Source organism: Lichenostomus cassidix, chromosome 4, assembly GCF_008360975.1.
Source record: "Lichenostomus cassidix isolate B80296 chromosome 4, HeHo_3.0, whole genome shotgun sequence".
Lineage (NCBI taxonomy): Eukaryota > Metazoa > Chordata > Aves > Passeriformes > Meliphagidae > Lichenostomus > Lichenostomus cassidix.
This window is the reverse complement of record NC_139484.1, coordinates 29,851,391-29,867,966: the sequence shown is the minus strand read 5'-3', so window position 1 is coordinate 29,867,966 and position 16,576 is coordinate 29,851,391. Positions and strand designations below refer to the sequence as shown.

Sequence of the window (16,576 nt, the reverse complement as noted above, 5' to 3'; positions counted from 1 at the left end):
GCAACTTCTGTTGAGCAGCTCAATCACTTTCTGGGTTGAAAAACCACCATTCCTTTTCCCTTTAATTTTCTAACAACTACCCTCCATCATGAACTCTTCCAAACAGCATGGAGAGAATTTAGCCAAATTATTTCACAGCAATTTTCTACCTAGAGCTAATTGTTTGGGTCAAGAACATACTTGTTTCCTTATCATTAAAAATTTGACTTACTTTACTGAAAGGTATAAAAGAATTTCCAATAGAATTAAGATGTTCATACTCCTCCAGTGGAACTAGCTAGCTGTTTTGATGTTAGATGTCTGTTTTAAAACATATCATCATGAAGCATCTGTAAGAGACCCAAGGGAAGACCCTGGTGAACAATGGCAATATTATCTAATTGCTGGTATTGGTGTGCAATAGGAGAATGAAATATTTATACTGATTTTTCAATATTTACTGAGGGAAAGGGTGAATTAAAGATTCTAATAGTCTAAATAAAAGAAATTTAGAATCTCATTAGATTTGTCATATTTTTAAAATATGCATCTTTAGTTTGATGAATTTTTCAGAAAAGGTGTTGCTTTAATTAAGAAAAGAGCAAACAAACCAGATCATGAGTGAAACTGCTTGACATTTAAGCACGTTAAAGATTCTATTGTGACATACACCTAAAGTCTGTCTCAAATTCTGCCACTCCATAACTTCCTACATCAAGAAATTTCAGTATTTCTACATTCTGCCTGAAAAGTATTATCTATTTTATACTGATTTCCCAGTGGTTTCAGGGACTTCCCCTTAATTACAGAACCGCGGAATTTTGGGAGTAACATTTCTGCTTGTCATCACCTTCCTCCTAAGCTATCACTTTTATGAACTTTTTCACTTTGATATATATTTTTAAGCCTTTTCCTAGCAAAATGAAGTCACCCTCATATGGGTTAATATTCCACCTCTCTGGCATATTTTAAGATGTAGTAGCTTTATCACACTTATTTTGCTCATCTCCAAGACTTGAAAACATCGTGAACTTCTGAAACATCATCACGTTATATTTTAAGCAATAAAACTGAGGGATTGTTAAACTCTTGCCACTTAATGATGTGAGCTTTTTCATTCCAGCCACAGTACAAAATCCGTCAGTAAAACAGAATACTATGAGAAATTATATTCTGCATCCACTTAATGAACCAAGGTGATTTTTTTTCCCTCCACACAGAGAAGAAAATATATTTGTTTTTGACAGATACTCTAGTGAAAGATATCATATGTTATTAAATTTCAAGTTAAAAATGCAGTTGAACTTGCTTTTAAAGTGTGAAGGCAATATTCACTCAAATAACCTGAGACCACTTCTTTCTTGAAGTGAAATATATAAGTGCCTACATTCTTGTTATGGACACTGGTTCTGTATGCATCATGAATGCAACATCTACAAAATTTGGTATTTCAATAACTTTAGGGGATTGAGAAAATATAGCAGTTAGGTGATAGAGGGCAATCTTCTTTACATAGTCTTTACACAGTCTTTTAGATATGTTCAACTGAAGGAGTTCAGACAGATCTTCCCATTCATTCCATACCATAAAAGTAATTATTGTCCCCTCAAAATGAATTTCAGCATAAACTAAATTACATAAGAACAAGTATCTGAACAAGCCAGCCTTTTCAGCAGGCAGCCTATGAATTTACAGCACATTCAGCATAACAATGAAGGACAGATACATTTTCCTAAAAGAATAAAAGTTGCCAAACACACTCTCATAAACTGTTGTTAAGACCTGCAATTTTTCTTAGGGTTTGTAAACAAAGAGAGTTGCCAAGTAAGGCTGAACAGGGGCTGCCAAAGCAAGAGGGGGGCTGCAGAAAAATTTTTAAAGGTCTTGGGTTAAGGCTCAGATGAAGGCATTGAATTAATGTTGAGAAAACAATAAACCCTAGAGCTGCAGTATCAGTAGGGCTATTTGGCCTGACAAAGAAGAGGGCTGACAAAAGAAATTTCCCCTGAAACCTCTCTCTACAGGTCATGGATGTTGGTCCAAGGTAAAGACTTACCTGACCACCTAGTTAGGGCTGGCAAGGAGAGGTTTCCAAAAGAGATCCCAGAGCCACAGTATGTACAGGACCATAAAGTGGCTGCTAGAGTAAGAGGGGATTGCCAAAGGAAATTTCCCCTGACAGCTCCTTCCTCTCTGGGCAATGCTTATCAGTCCCAGGTTAAGGTTCCACTAAAGGCAGTGGTTGTGAGACAGGTAAAGCCCAAGATCTACAAACAACACTTACACCACTACTTTTGTCCCAAATTTTGTTGCTCATTTTCCAATAAGCTGCACACTCATAGATACTTCCAAAAGAGAATGGTCTTACCATCATCAAGTGGTTCTATAACCAATGGCAATAATCTCAGTTCTCAGGAATTCACAGGATTTTTCTGTTTTTTCCTTGACTCTGCAGTGCCATATCAGTTTTGATAAAAGATCCTTCCACATGAAAACACATTCACAATTACATACCTGGGGGATGAATAACCTTGAAACCACTCTCCCCCACGGAACCACATTGTTCTGAAATACTGCAGATTTTTTTTTATGCCTAGAGATTCTTCTTTGGCCATGACCTAAGTGCAGAAGGAAAAAAAACCCTCCAATGAATCTGAATCAGCTGCCAATTATGTATATATAAATATCCAAAACACCCTGCTTCTTTTAAAAGAGACTTACAGTTCTATTTTGCTTTCCCTGACATCTCTGTAGACCAGGAAGAATTACCAGAGAATGGGGAACCCAAATCAGGCAGACAATAAAAGAAGCTACTATTATATTCACATCAAGGCTAAAGCACAGAGGATAAATGAGATGAGGAAAGCAGTGCCCTGCCAGCTGGAATTTTACCCAACAAGTACAGAGGGTAGCAACCTCCTACTTGCTCATTCTTGTACCTTTTACAAGCAATTAGATTTCAAAAAGGGAATTGTAATTAGACTTCTAATCAACATAAATTTCCTGTACAGAGATTTTGATGGATCAGAGCAGACCAATGAAGCCAGTAAAACCTCTTTTATTTCCTGTAACATCTGGGCTGTCAATACATGAAAAAGCCTAGGTAGTTCACATATCTCATTTTCTAACAGACTGTTGGTAAATTAATAAAATACTTCTGACATCTTTACATGCTTAAGGAAATGCTGCTTCTGGTGGAGCAGAATATTTACAGTACATCTGCACAGATAGGCCTAGATTCTGGACTTTTAAGGTCAATTTCTCGAAATGTTTGGCTATCTGACAATACCATTACTTCTCCTACACCTGCCTGCTTCAGTACACAGGCTTTCGTTTTAAATCTTTATGTAGAACTCTGCAATGCCATATTTAGAATCCATAGAAAAAACAGATGAGAAATGTTTTGTCCATCAAACCCCTCTCAATAAATTACAGTAACATGACAACTATACACATCATTCATGTTTACTCTGTCTAAGTTTGAGAGTTTATCAGCCCTTTAAACATTTTTTATGAACAGACATTTCTAATTTCTCCTGGCAGAAGGTTTTATTTTCATTAAAAGCTCTTTCAGCAATTCAGGAAGGATGAAATAACCCTGCATTCAGGGTTAATGGCAGCCATAAAGGTTCTTTACCAGAGTGCTACTGGAAAATTACAGCAAATAATCTTCATGAAAATAACCTTGCTCATGTTGTGATCTATTACATATTGTCCTTTCTTCCGTGATAAAAATCATACTAAAAGATTAAACTGAATCATGACCCAGAATAAGGTCACATTCTCACAGTAAATGACATGGAAAGGGGGAGTTGCAAGGAAACACACAACTAAATTCTCATTAAAAGAACATCACTCACTGACTCAATGAAAAAAGTACAAAAATTTTTGTTTTGAATTGATTACTCAAAGTGAATGACTGACTCAACTTAGTATAACTTCAATTCCTCAGCAAAAACAAACAACCTGTATTCATGAGCTAGCTGAACTTTCTTACTAATCAGAACAAAATTTTCATTACAACCATGCCTGCTTACATTTCTGTAGTTTGTTAATTTCTCTTATAAATCCCTACTCACAGGAGTTTAATTTTGGTTTTTAGTAAAGAAGGATCTGATTTTGCATAAAAGGCTTGGATTTGGGTCATTTAAACCATATCTGGACTAAATTTCTTCATTGAAAGATATATAAGCAGGCAGCATGTCTCGTGTATTTCAAAGCAATTTATTTTTAGGGTGACCAACTCATCCACTCTTCTTGACAGAGAGCCTTCATTTTTACATTCATCCTTATTCCTATGACTTTGTCTGTCCAAGTTTATCAGTTTTCTGCCTTTGAAAAAAAGTTTTACTATGGGCTCTGTACAGTTGTTTCTGTTAGGGGAAGAGAGGGCTGTCTTCACAGAAGTAATGATCCTGCTACCTGGACACTGCACCTGAGATCTGGACTGATGGAATAGCCATTTAGCTCTTCATTTACCAATAAAAGAACTTGTATACATTTACTTTATGTTTGGCAAGGTAACAGGTACTCTGGATCCATCTCAACCAATCTTCTGAAGAACAGTGGCAAGACCAATTCAGAGACTAGCCTTGCTACTCTTTCAATTTCCTTCTCCCTGTTTCCCTGGAAAAAGATTCATGATGAGAAAAACAGTATCTTGAGAAAAAACAGTGGCAGCATAGCAGAGGGAATAGACCTAAAAAAGTGCCAGTGGTAACATCAGCAAAGCATTTGGGGGGGGTATTTGATTTTAAGAGAATGTAGTTGCTTCTTTCATAAAAAGATGAAAAAGTCTTCAATGCTACAAATGATTTCTGCTCCATAATCCAATGTATAAATATGTAAGATACTTAGCATTTTTGGTCTCTCTTGCTAACAGCTGACTGACAAGACACTTTATTCTATTTCTCTAAAAATGTAATTGTAACCTTGGAATTGGGCCACAAGTTGGCAAGAAAAAGAATGGGGGTGGGGAAAATCAGTACTAAGATGACAGTCAGCTAGGACTATTCTTTCTGGTTCATTTCAGGTACCTTTGAAATTAAAAGAGTGATGTAGTACACAACTCAACTACTAAAAAGGCCAGAATAAAACAATTATCTGGATCTGAGAACAATTTTATATTATCTGAATTACTTTTTTACAGCTTATCTTTTTAACAGTTTATTTTCACCACGAGTTAAAAACAACCCTTAAGGCTGCTCAAATGTTACAACTTTAGTCCTAAAGAAGTTACAGAATTTCAAATACTATCCTGCATTGTAACATCCATGTGACAGAGGATTATGCAAACCATAATAATTTTTTCCTTGTGCAAATACATTTATTGGTACAGAAAAAATAGAAGCTCTCAATTTTTCACATTCTACCCCCAATTTCTTTTACACTAAAAAAAGCATTTTCAAACACTATGTATGTCACTCGTCCTCACTCTGTAAATCTTGAGGAATTAACCAAATAAAAACAATTAATAGAAATAAGGGTTGCATGGTGAGTCTCTGACTACATACCCAAACAGAACTGAAAAATCCTGCTGACTTTGTAATTTATCTGTTTTTTCTGTGTTCACAAGTATCTTTTTGGGGATTTTTTTTTTTCTGTATTAGCTATAGAATACATTGTATTTTTTAAATGGACAAATGAAATTAAAAGCCTACTAAATATGTTAAAAATTGGTGAGACACACATAAAAAAGGGCAAGTGGAGCTACAGTTGAGAAAATGTGTTCTTAGGAATATCCACCACAGACAGCATTTCAGTGTCTTGTAAGATACACGAGGCACAGTAACAGCAGTGCCACCAGCCTGTAACTCCTGTGTTCTTCAGGTATTTCATTTAAATGCACAATGAGCAACAGAACAACTCACTAACCTAGAACATGCCTGCAAGACTCTGCAACCTTCCTGGTCCAAAAAGGGGCAGAGGGAAATCATCCTCAATCAAAGTATAAAATAAAGATATAAACACTTCCCATTAAGCACATAAAACATATGGTTTATATACTCTATTTTATATAAAATAGACATTCTTTCTTCAACTGGCAGCATTTTTACTGGTGAAATAAAACTTAGATCTTTAATTCCATGTTGAATGAAGATTGACTCCAGGAGCCACTTTTTTATCACAGTTAGGTATCACTATACTACACTAGATTAGAAATATTCATATTTTTTATTAAATGCTCCTTAATTCACCCAACAAATATAATTGAGAGCTAGACTGAAAAAGAAACACTTAAAGAAAAGTCTGCTTATGTAGAATTGATGTGATAGCTTCGATAGATCTACTATATTTAAACCTTCTATAACCCCCCTTTTTCAGATTTTATTTAGATTAATTTAATATTTATATAATGTTTAAATCAAATGGAAAAGAAATGAACTCATTAAAGACCTTGTGCCTAATAATTTCTCTGTTTGGAATTGCTTTGACATTTACTACAGACCATTCCTTTACCTTCTTTCTCGTTTCTGTCTGCAGTTAAGAGAATCCATTGCCAAATCAGTTTTAAAATGTGGTTTTCTTAATTCTTTCCTCAAATATATTAGAAAGTATATATTAGGTCTGCTATCGGCCATATATACCTTTGACAGCCAGGCTGTAAAGTACATCTACATTCAACACTGTGCTTTCTGTCCCAGTTGAGACATGAGGCTTAAACAATCTGACTAGAAAACAGAATATGTCATTCCATTGAAACTTGGGTCTATTCATGTCATGTTGGCCTATGTCATAAAACTAAAAGGAATAGGAAGGAATGTGACCTAAAAATAAGACAGTGCAGGTATTGTGCTGTTAAACCACTCTAATATTTCCTCTAATAAAACCTCAGTGAAAGCTGATTAAACAGAGATACTCATTGAAGAATTGCTGCTTTTATAGACAACTGTTTCTTGCTTAACAGCAAAGAAGATTCACGCTTTTAGACAAGCTTATCAGTTGCATAACCGTGACTTTCTTAAAATATCCATTATTTTTACTGCAGTACCAAGTAAGAGATTTTCAGTGGCTCAGAGACATTTCAGGATGACAAAACACTGACAGAAATTTCAGAAGTAACTACAAAAAAATCAGTATTCACATTCTTTAGTAAAAAACATCTATAACAAATTTTCCCGCTTTCCCTTGTGCCTAGGATTTTACACAGCAGGAACACGAATTAAATGCAAAGACATGGAGCCACTATGAATCTGAGATAAAGGGTACAAGGTCAATAGTACCCACCAGACCTTCAAAATGTTTCCATTTGTGTTTCAGTGTAGACCAAGGCTCCTCTGAAAATACTCCCTAGGATAATAGCTTTAGAAATCTGTCACAATTCATGCACTTGAGAAGTCATTTAACCTTCACATTCCTTAGTACATGCCAAACTTGGTGACTGAGAACAGCCAGCATGGATTTACTAAGGGTAAATCATGCCTGATCAACCTGACACTTCTTCACTGTTAGGACAGTCCCACAACGATCCAGGCTGCCCAAAGAGGCTGGGCACTTTCCAGCCTCGGAGGTTTTCAGGATCCAGCTGGATCAAGTCCTGAGTAGCCCAGGCTGACCCGAGGACTGAGATCCCTTCCAAACAGAATTACTCCACAGTTCTATTCAATATTCAGCAGATCACTCATATGCATTTTCCACAACATGTGACAGTATAAAAAATGCCCGAAAGGTGAATATGAATAAATTATCTCTGTGACTATAAATCAGGTATCAATACTACAAGGAATAATAGAGACAAAGCACATCTCAGAACATTTCACATTTCTTAGAATCCACCACAAAGAAGAACAAGAGAAACCAGAAAAGAGACTGCCAAAGGGTGAAATTTTTGAACTCTTGCCTTTCCATATCCATTCATTTTTAATGAGTCACTATGAAAAATTAAAGAAGGTGCTTGAATTTTATATTCCATATTCTACTTTCTACCGTTTAATGAAATAATTTCCCCTTTTTAAATAAAAAGTAAAAGGTTGAAAGCCATTATAAAACCTTAGTTTTGTCCTCTAACCATATACTGCTATAACATACTAAATGCCTGTGGGAAGTACAGGACTTTCCAGCAAACTGAATCACAAGTCAGCTTGGCCCTCCTTCCCGTATTCCTTTCCTACCAAACCATTATCCACACATCACTGAAGAGTTCTCCAAGAGATTAATTAAACTTTTTACTTAAATAAAGGGTATCAGGGGTAGCATCGAAGGTCTCATGTGTTGGGTCTTTTTGCAAAATACCTGACATAAGAGCTCAATGTCCTACTTCAGAAAGGGAATGCAGAATATCCACAGAAGCCTTCCTCTAGAAAAGCCCATAAACTCAAAGCTGTTTCATGAGAAAATTACTTTTTCTGAAATAACAATATAATCACTATATCCCATAAGAGGAAAACATAAAGACTCCTAAGTTCTTATCATCAGTATGACACTTTGATATCAACTATTTATGAATTTTAAAATAGCAGTAGCAACCTACAGAGCTTTTAAAAGCTCTGTATTTATATATCATAGAAAAGGCATTTGCTTAAATTTACTTAAATTATGTTAAAGGGATATATCCCATGACAACAAAGAAAAAAATTTACAAAATTAACTCAGGAAAAAAAACCAAACACAGTACATAAAAAACCAAACATAATACCCCCCAAAAAAGACAAAAAACCACACCACAACAACAACCAAAAAAAACACCACCACCACCACAAAAGCCCTTGAAAGATGGTTATATTTCATAGAGCTTGAAGAGAACTGGCTTTCATGACCCATAATGGATTTCGAAATGTACACACTTCCTACATTATTCTATAATGGACATAAGACATTTTGAGATTTTCATGCAGAAAAGAAAAGAGAGAAGCCAGAAAAATGACTCCTTGTTAGTCTATGTACCCATTTAAGTCTCGCTTACAGCTACCTAGAGAGGGTATAGGGACCTTATTTTGACTTTCAGATACTTCTTACAGGTCATTTATATGAGAAAATAACCTTGAATAGGTCAATATATAATTCCTGAGTTGGAATAATATTTCCAGATTAATTTTTACAGATTGCTCTATCTCTACACAAGTTCTGTGCATTTTCCAGTTGGAAAAAAAAATCAGAACCACCTCTTTAGCAGCTCAAATAATTTATTATCAAAAAACCCCACACTCTGATGCACAGAAAGGGTAAGTGGAGCTCAAAGAATGAAATAGGTATATATAATGAACAAAAAATATCTAAGACCCCTGATTTATTTTCTGCAAGGATTGAGAATAAAATGGACTACATTCTCTGGAAACAAAAGAAAAGGTAAAGGATGACCAAATTGAAATGACCTTTAACTACTCACTTGGAAAACTATTTTTTCTTTAACATAAAGTTCATATGGGATGCTTTGAAAATCATTTAAATATTCTTTGTGCTGCACCGCTGCCTGTGAAGTACAATGCCACACAAATCATAAATGTAATAGTTTTAAGTTTTGCATATTACTCAATTCTTTTTTTAATTTTAGATCAACACAGACAAAAATAAGTACATTTTGAGTAAAAATATTATTTTATCACATAAAAAAACAATGTAAAAAAAAATCCTGCCAATTAAGTAGTTAAGAAAAATATTGAAAAATGTTTTAGAGAGCAAAATTCATGTGACTTGGACAACCATATGGAATTTGCTCTGTGGTCCATATGCAAACTCTAACCTGAACAGCATATATATACAAGATAAGCAACGATATCACTCAGTAATTTATATATAAGGAATTCCCAAACAGATTTGAGGATTTGCTTTTCCAAGCCTTTGCAAAATTATGGTAATGGATGGTGTGTTTTTTCATCAGTTGAAATGTCAAGATCACCAATACTTGAGTGCTGCATTTCCATTAAGACTAATCTAAGAAATTGACTGAAATTTTCCCATTGGTCTCAGTGGTATTGATTCAGACCTTTATGTTTTTATTCCTGTCTCCTTGCTGGCACCGTGTGCTCATCATAAACCTGAATAAATTATTGCATACTCATTATTCTTCAACAGATTTACAGGGTGAACTTCTACCAAGTTGCACAAGTGATAGCTGAATTTGCTCCATAGTATTTTTTCTTACACATTAGTCATCAAAAAATTTTGACCAAATAGTTCTTACACTGCAAATTATACAAAATTATAGCAAAATTATACCAAATGAGGTAAAACAAAGCTACTGTTGTTGACACTAGAAGAAGTAAGACAAGACACAACACAAAAAGGATGAAGTGAGTCAGTCTCAATGAAATAATGGTGTAAAACATGAAATAATGGTGTAAAACATGAAATATGCCATTAGGTCTTTGAAGAAAAAAATCTCCACCACAACATTTAGTGCAAGACAGTAATAAACCTTTAGAAAACAGTAGTAAACTGTTATTGTACAGGGCAAGTAATAATTTGAAAAATAGGAGGAAAACCCAATTATTTATGATGAAATACATTCAAGTACTAAGGTTTGCACACATCCACTGCAATAAAGATTTCTAAAGCTTATAAAATATACAGTGCATTATTATCATATGATAACCTCAAAAACTGTGGAAACATAGATTAATTCCTTAGGGCCAAGAATATTGTTGATTCTCCCTCCCTATAGAGAAAACTATACATCTGTGGTTCTCACTAGGAGAACATCAGTATCTATTCTTTTATATAGACAATTCTCTAAAAATATCAGGATAATACATATACACATTGTAGAGAAATTTTTTTAAAGGAGAAGAAGAATGTGTGAATACTGACATCCATTTTCTCCTACTGAAAAATGGCATGTGAAGAAATCTATATTTAGTAAAGGCAATTAAGAAAAGAGTAAAAAATAATACCAAAGTAACATTTTATATTTTATGCTGGAGCACAATTATAAGTTATTGAAATGAGGCAAAACTCATTACCTGAAAACTGGGAGTGGTACTCTCAGAATGACGTTCCAAATTAAGGCAATAAATGCTGCATAATTTAAATACCACTATTCAAAGTGATCTCATTGAGTTAAGGGTTAAGAAACTTAAGTTTTAAAAATTAAATATTTATCACAGAAACTTTATGGAAACAGACATGGAATTACTATATTTCCTCAGCAAAGCCTGTGTAGTTATAAATAACTGTTGTTCACTGAAGCAACATTTTTATGGCTTCTTATACAGCTTTGGTTTAAAAAATAAATAAAAAAAACAAAATAAAACCAAATACAGAGGTATCCTCTGTCCCTAAATTATTTCAGAAGATACTCAGGGAATGTATTTTGAATAGTTAGCATCTCCATGCGTGTTGCTCTTTGTATTGCCACTGCAACATTTTTATTTCATAGAAGATCCTGTGACTGGAACTAGATGCATATGTTTTCACTTTATGTCTGGTGGAACTATCAGCTCATTACCATTCACTACTTCCCTTAAATCATTTTTTAGGTATAAAACCCATCAGACTTAATAACATTCAAAATTATGAGTAACATAAGGCACAATTTTAGTGATCTTTGAGAGGAGAGAAGGAACTTGCCTCTAATCTGTAATTATAGCAAAGACTGTGAATATGAACTATGAGGCACTTGGAAGGAATTCTGCTTTATAGATATCAATTCTTAGTATTACTGGCTACAGTAAAGAACAGTTCAGCATTCCATTGAAGGAGTAGGAGGTGGGGTGGGGAGTTAAACATGCAAGAGTTTCTCCTCCATGGTACTCTGGACAACAATAAAATTTGCTTCTTCTTTACAACAAATAAATTACATGACTTTCAATCCTTAGATATATAACATGGCACTTCATATTAAGGTAAAGTACACAGGTCACAAATGACAACACATCACTAATAGACTTTAAAAATATGCCGGGAGACTTACAGCCACATACATATAATTTTAAAATGCGAAGATGATATTTTGCAGCAGTTTTACAATCTTGTTCTAAGCTTTATACTGTCACTTGATACGATCTTTGCACCTAAAATGGGTACAACCATCTCCACCACATTTCCCTGACAGGTGAAAGAGATGAATGAGTAAAGAAAATGCATTACAGAGAGGCATCAGGCTAGCACATGCTTGCAAAATCTGGGGATAGTTGGGCTGCTATAACCTCTGCTTTCATTTTTAAGATAAAATACAAATACACATGTATTATGTAAATAAGTCTTTACTTTGATCCATATTAACACTTTCCAGATGCAAAGAGATCAAGGAAACTCTGTCTGAGGCTACTGCTATGGCTAAGTCTAATCTCCCAAGAGACTGCCTGAGAAATCAAATACTTATGTTCATAAAACAAGTGAGCATGTGTGAACCTGTCCTAGCAGATGCAGGATAAAATGGCTGTGCAACTCTGAGCCACTCATACTACAAACTGAATACTGCACCACCTTTAACTTTCACCCTTAAGATAATATCTAATTTTTCCTACAGCTACCTAAATAAAAATAATATAATGGCATATTTATGATACATTACCATATTTACTAAGAATAACAGAATGACTAATGTTTCCTGAAAGCTTATTTCACCTATTTCAGAAGTCAAATAGGCTTCTCTTTGCAGTGAGATAAAAAAACAAGACAACAACAACAAAATCCCCAAGACCTTCCAATTTTCAAACCTCCACTGACTTCCACACCAGCTCCACAAACCAGCACTGACACACAGACTTAACCAGAGTCACATGCTCTGGCTTGTCCTAAGGCCAACCGAGAATGACATGCCAGTATCTGCACTGAAACTCATCCTGTTAAAATAAGAGATAAGAGCTAACCGATGTTCTCAAGACTGTAAATTGCAAACCATGGAAACAAGGAGACTGATGCATTAGAAGTCTGACGCTTGTCGTGCAACAATATGAACTAAAGGGACCAATTCCTCCCCCTTCAATTCAATCCACATTTTATTTCTTAGCTACACTGCTGTGGCTGTCCTATCAAATACCTTTAAACTGTTCTATTTCAATACAGAATTATTTTACACTTAATATACTTTACTGGATAATAAATCAGAATTCCTAACTTCCATCAAAAAGAGAAAATTATACACTAGAATGATTATCCAGGACTCCCACTGCAGAAGACCAGCCACTGAATAGAAAACCAGCACGTTCCTACTGTAGCCTTCTGGCTTCTCAGCATGTGTTTTCATAATAGCAATTGGCAGACAAAGGTGATTTTTTTCTGTACAGATTTGATAATGGAAATTTCATTTTAGGTTTGTATCAGGAGATAAAATGTCAGCAGGTCTGGATTAATGGGAAAAATAGTGATAGCACATCTAGTTCATTTACTGAGGAATTTTGTGCCCACTGCCCACACAGAATATTTTCTTAGAAAATAAAGAATGATGATTAACAAACTACTTACATACTAGTATATTGAATGACCATCAGAAAGGAAAAACAGTGGCCTAAGGATAAAAATCTAATTTTCCAGGAAAAAAAACAAAGGCCTTGCACACATGATGAACACACACACAGTTAGATCAAGTATTATTCATAGGTATCTGCATTGTCCTGACCTGTACAAAGATACTAATGACTAAACATCTTGAGGACATTTTTCACTTGAAGGAATAAATAATGAAAATTAATTGCTTCTATTTTAATTGCATGTTTTGCCATAAAAGCTGGGTTTTATTCTTCTCAACACACCATGAGAAGAATGAAAATATATTAATGCCCAAACAGATCAGAATAAAATCCCACTTTACCATTGAAACAAAGATGCTTTTCACAACTATCCAAAAATCTCAGAGATTGGGTTCCACAAAGCAAAGCTAAGTAAAAGAAAACGTCACCCTTAAAGGCACAAGCATTTCTGCATGAAGAGCTAGGTAAGAGGGTTGAAAGGAACAGAGATAATACAGAGATCCTGAATAGTCCCATAATCTCACAACTTCAGAGTAAACTGGGGAGACACTGTAATTAAAACAGATATGACATTTAAGTGATATGTTAAACGTCTGCAATTTACAGATATTATAAAAAATTTAGGATGTTTGAACTCCAAAACTCCAAACAAATGCAAATTTTCCCTGCAATCACATCCACCAGCAAGTACATTAATGGAAATCAGGAACTGTGGATGATTTTTAGAATAATCAGTATGGTCACATTAGTCTGTGTCAGACATTGCCAGCATAACAATGAACCATTCCTGTTCTATTAAATTTATTGTAAGAAGGAGGATATACACTCTAGCAGCAAATTAGTAGAGTATGAAACAGCACCATAAGTTAAATCTTTCCTTCTATCCTATCTTGCTTCCCAAGAAATGGCAATATATCCCACATTTTAGTATAAATTTCTGAGTTTCTCTAGTCAAAGGGGATTTTTAAACTTGACTTAGAAAAAAGAAGTCAGGCAATCAGAATATATAGTTTTGAAAGGACTGTAGAAGCATCTGAGATTCCAGTTGAGGAATTTCAATGGGCAGTGCTTATTCATCAGAACAATGCTATCTCCACAGGTCCTGCAGGGACACCTTCTCTTGCCCATACAGTTCAAACCGAGACATTAGAAGCTTTGCGGGCAGCTCACTGGGCATTTCATGTTCTTATACCTAGATCCTCAGGAAGTCATTTGCTGCCCTACATTCTTCAGGTTTGGCCTAGGAACTTCTCTTTGTGGATCAAAAAACAACTCACTCATCTCACCTCATGAGTGATCCAGCTCACTCATTGTTCATCCTACTGTTGATCCCTTCCTTACATCTTTTTCTGCAGAGAACTGTTGCCAGTAGTTCTAAACAAAAATCCCCCAACCCTTCCCCTCAAAAGCAGAATGTTATTTACAGGTGCTGAGACAGTCATGCATGGTGGCACCAAATGTGCTAAAGTCTCAGATCCCAACTTGTCCCCCTGTGCTGCCCCAGGTTTCTTTTCTCCTTTCCCAATGGAGAACTATGCCTACCAGTATCAGTGGCATGCTTTCTTTCCTGATTTTATTCCCTTTTCCTCCAAACACATTTAGAGATTTGAGATGCCCACTGCAGCATTTGAAAAGCTTCTACCACTGCTTTCAACTTTGTTATCTTGCCTGAAATCAGAGACACAACTATCATTTTTCTAAAGGTCACTCTCAGAAGAAATCCACAATTCATTGCAATCATATCTAGCTTATGTAGGAAAGTACAAAAATACTGCTCATAACTATTTTACAGGAAAGTATAAAGACACTGTTACAGAAAGAATTGTTTCTATTTCACAAAACAGCTGTAGGCAGAAATAAATCCCAGTGAGTGTGTAGAAGTGACCACAGAAAAGTAGTTCATACAAAAAAGTACAAGTCCTCATATTTTTAAACCATTTCTCCTGCAATTTAAAAATGGTGGATACCATTTTTTTCTTTTTCTTTTTTTTTTTTTTTTTTCACCTTTTAAAGCAGATAAATTGTTTCAGCACAGCAATAACAAACCAATCATTTCTGAAAAGTGAATTAGACTGCAATGTTGCATTGGCAGGAAACTCTGAGCCAGAGAGACAGAGTAAGACAAGTTTAGGTGGCTTAAGGCTAGGAAGGGATTAGATGGAAGTTGAGCCTCTGGAACACAATCTCTGCACTCCATCAAGAGAATTTTCTGCCATCTTTGAAGATGAGCAGGCTGTAAGCTGAAATGTAAGACTAAGTTATTAGGACGAGTTTCTGGCTGGAGAGCAAACACACTGCTATGAGGCCAACAGCTGCCACATGAGCAGCTGATAAACAGAGCATTGCCACGAGTATGAATTCTGAGGAATTATCACCGTGTGCCCTGACACAGAGAATTGTCACACATCCTATGGCAGCCCTCTGCAATCACAGATTCAGACAATGATTACCCTATTCCTTTTCACTTCTGTTCTTCCTAGGGTGTTCTTTGATTCACAGATAAATCACACAGCTTCTGTCTCCCATTAATAATGCCAGATCAAGCCTTTCCACACAAGATACTCAAGCACCAGCAAGGATCGTTACCTGACATGGAAGCAACAGTGAAGAGTTCAAAAAAAAAATCTAACCCACCAAACCAAAGGTATCCAATTCTAAGCTTTGACTGTAATACTGGGTGACACCAACCAAAGCAGGATAAAACAATAATTAGCAAAAAACCTTCCTTAACAACCAAGTCCAATCATAATCATCAGTCTGTACACAAGGCAAAACCTCACCTAGAGCCAAGGTACACAAGTGTCCCAGTTCAGTGTATGGTTTCAAGCAAGGAGCCCAGATGCAGCCACCATGAGGGAAGCATCCCTAGGAAAGGCATCCCTAGGGAAGGTGAACTGTAGTTCTCCTACAGTTTTTCTATAGCTCTGAAAGTTAATTAAATAAAAATTATCATCTAATTTTAATAGCATTACCTTTATCACAAAACAGGATAGCCTCAAAAAGAAGTATTAAATTAGCTTAGAAAGTACTCATTGACCATTTGACCTGAAAACACATTTCTTCCACTTTTGGGATCTCATCACTTGGGTGCATAACGAAGCATAGTCCAGCCCAGCACACACCTGCAGAACTAAAACAGACCTGTGGAACGTGTCAATGAAAGATTTTTCAACGCTACTTAACAAATAAGGCAATTGAGACAACACATACCAGGGATAACCAAAGGAAAAAAAACCCAGCCTACTGCT

The 16,576-nt window shown here is 35.5% G+C and overlaps 1 long non-coding RNA gene across 1 annotated transcript in view; it reads right to left on the bottom strand.

The window, feature by feature from the left end:
- Positions 1 to 217: 217 nt before the first annotated feature.
- LOC146438187 (uncharacterized) overlaps positions 218 to 16,576 on the bottom strand; it is a 38,281-nt gene continuing 21,922 nt past the window's right edge. The window contains exons 2-3 of the long non-coding RNA XR_014851685.1: positions 2,494 to 2,597; positions 218 to 329 (exon numbers count right to left, since the gene is read on the bottom strand). This is a non-coding gene — a long non-coding RNA (uncharacterized LOC146438187). The remainder of the gene's footprint in view (positions 330 to 2,493; positions 2,598 to 16,576) is intronic.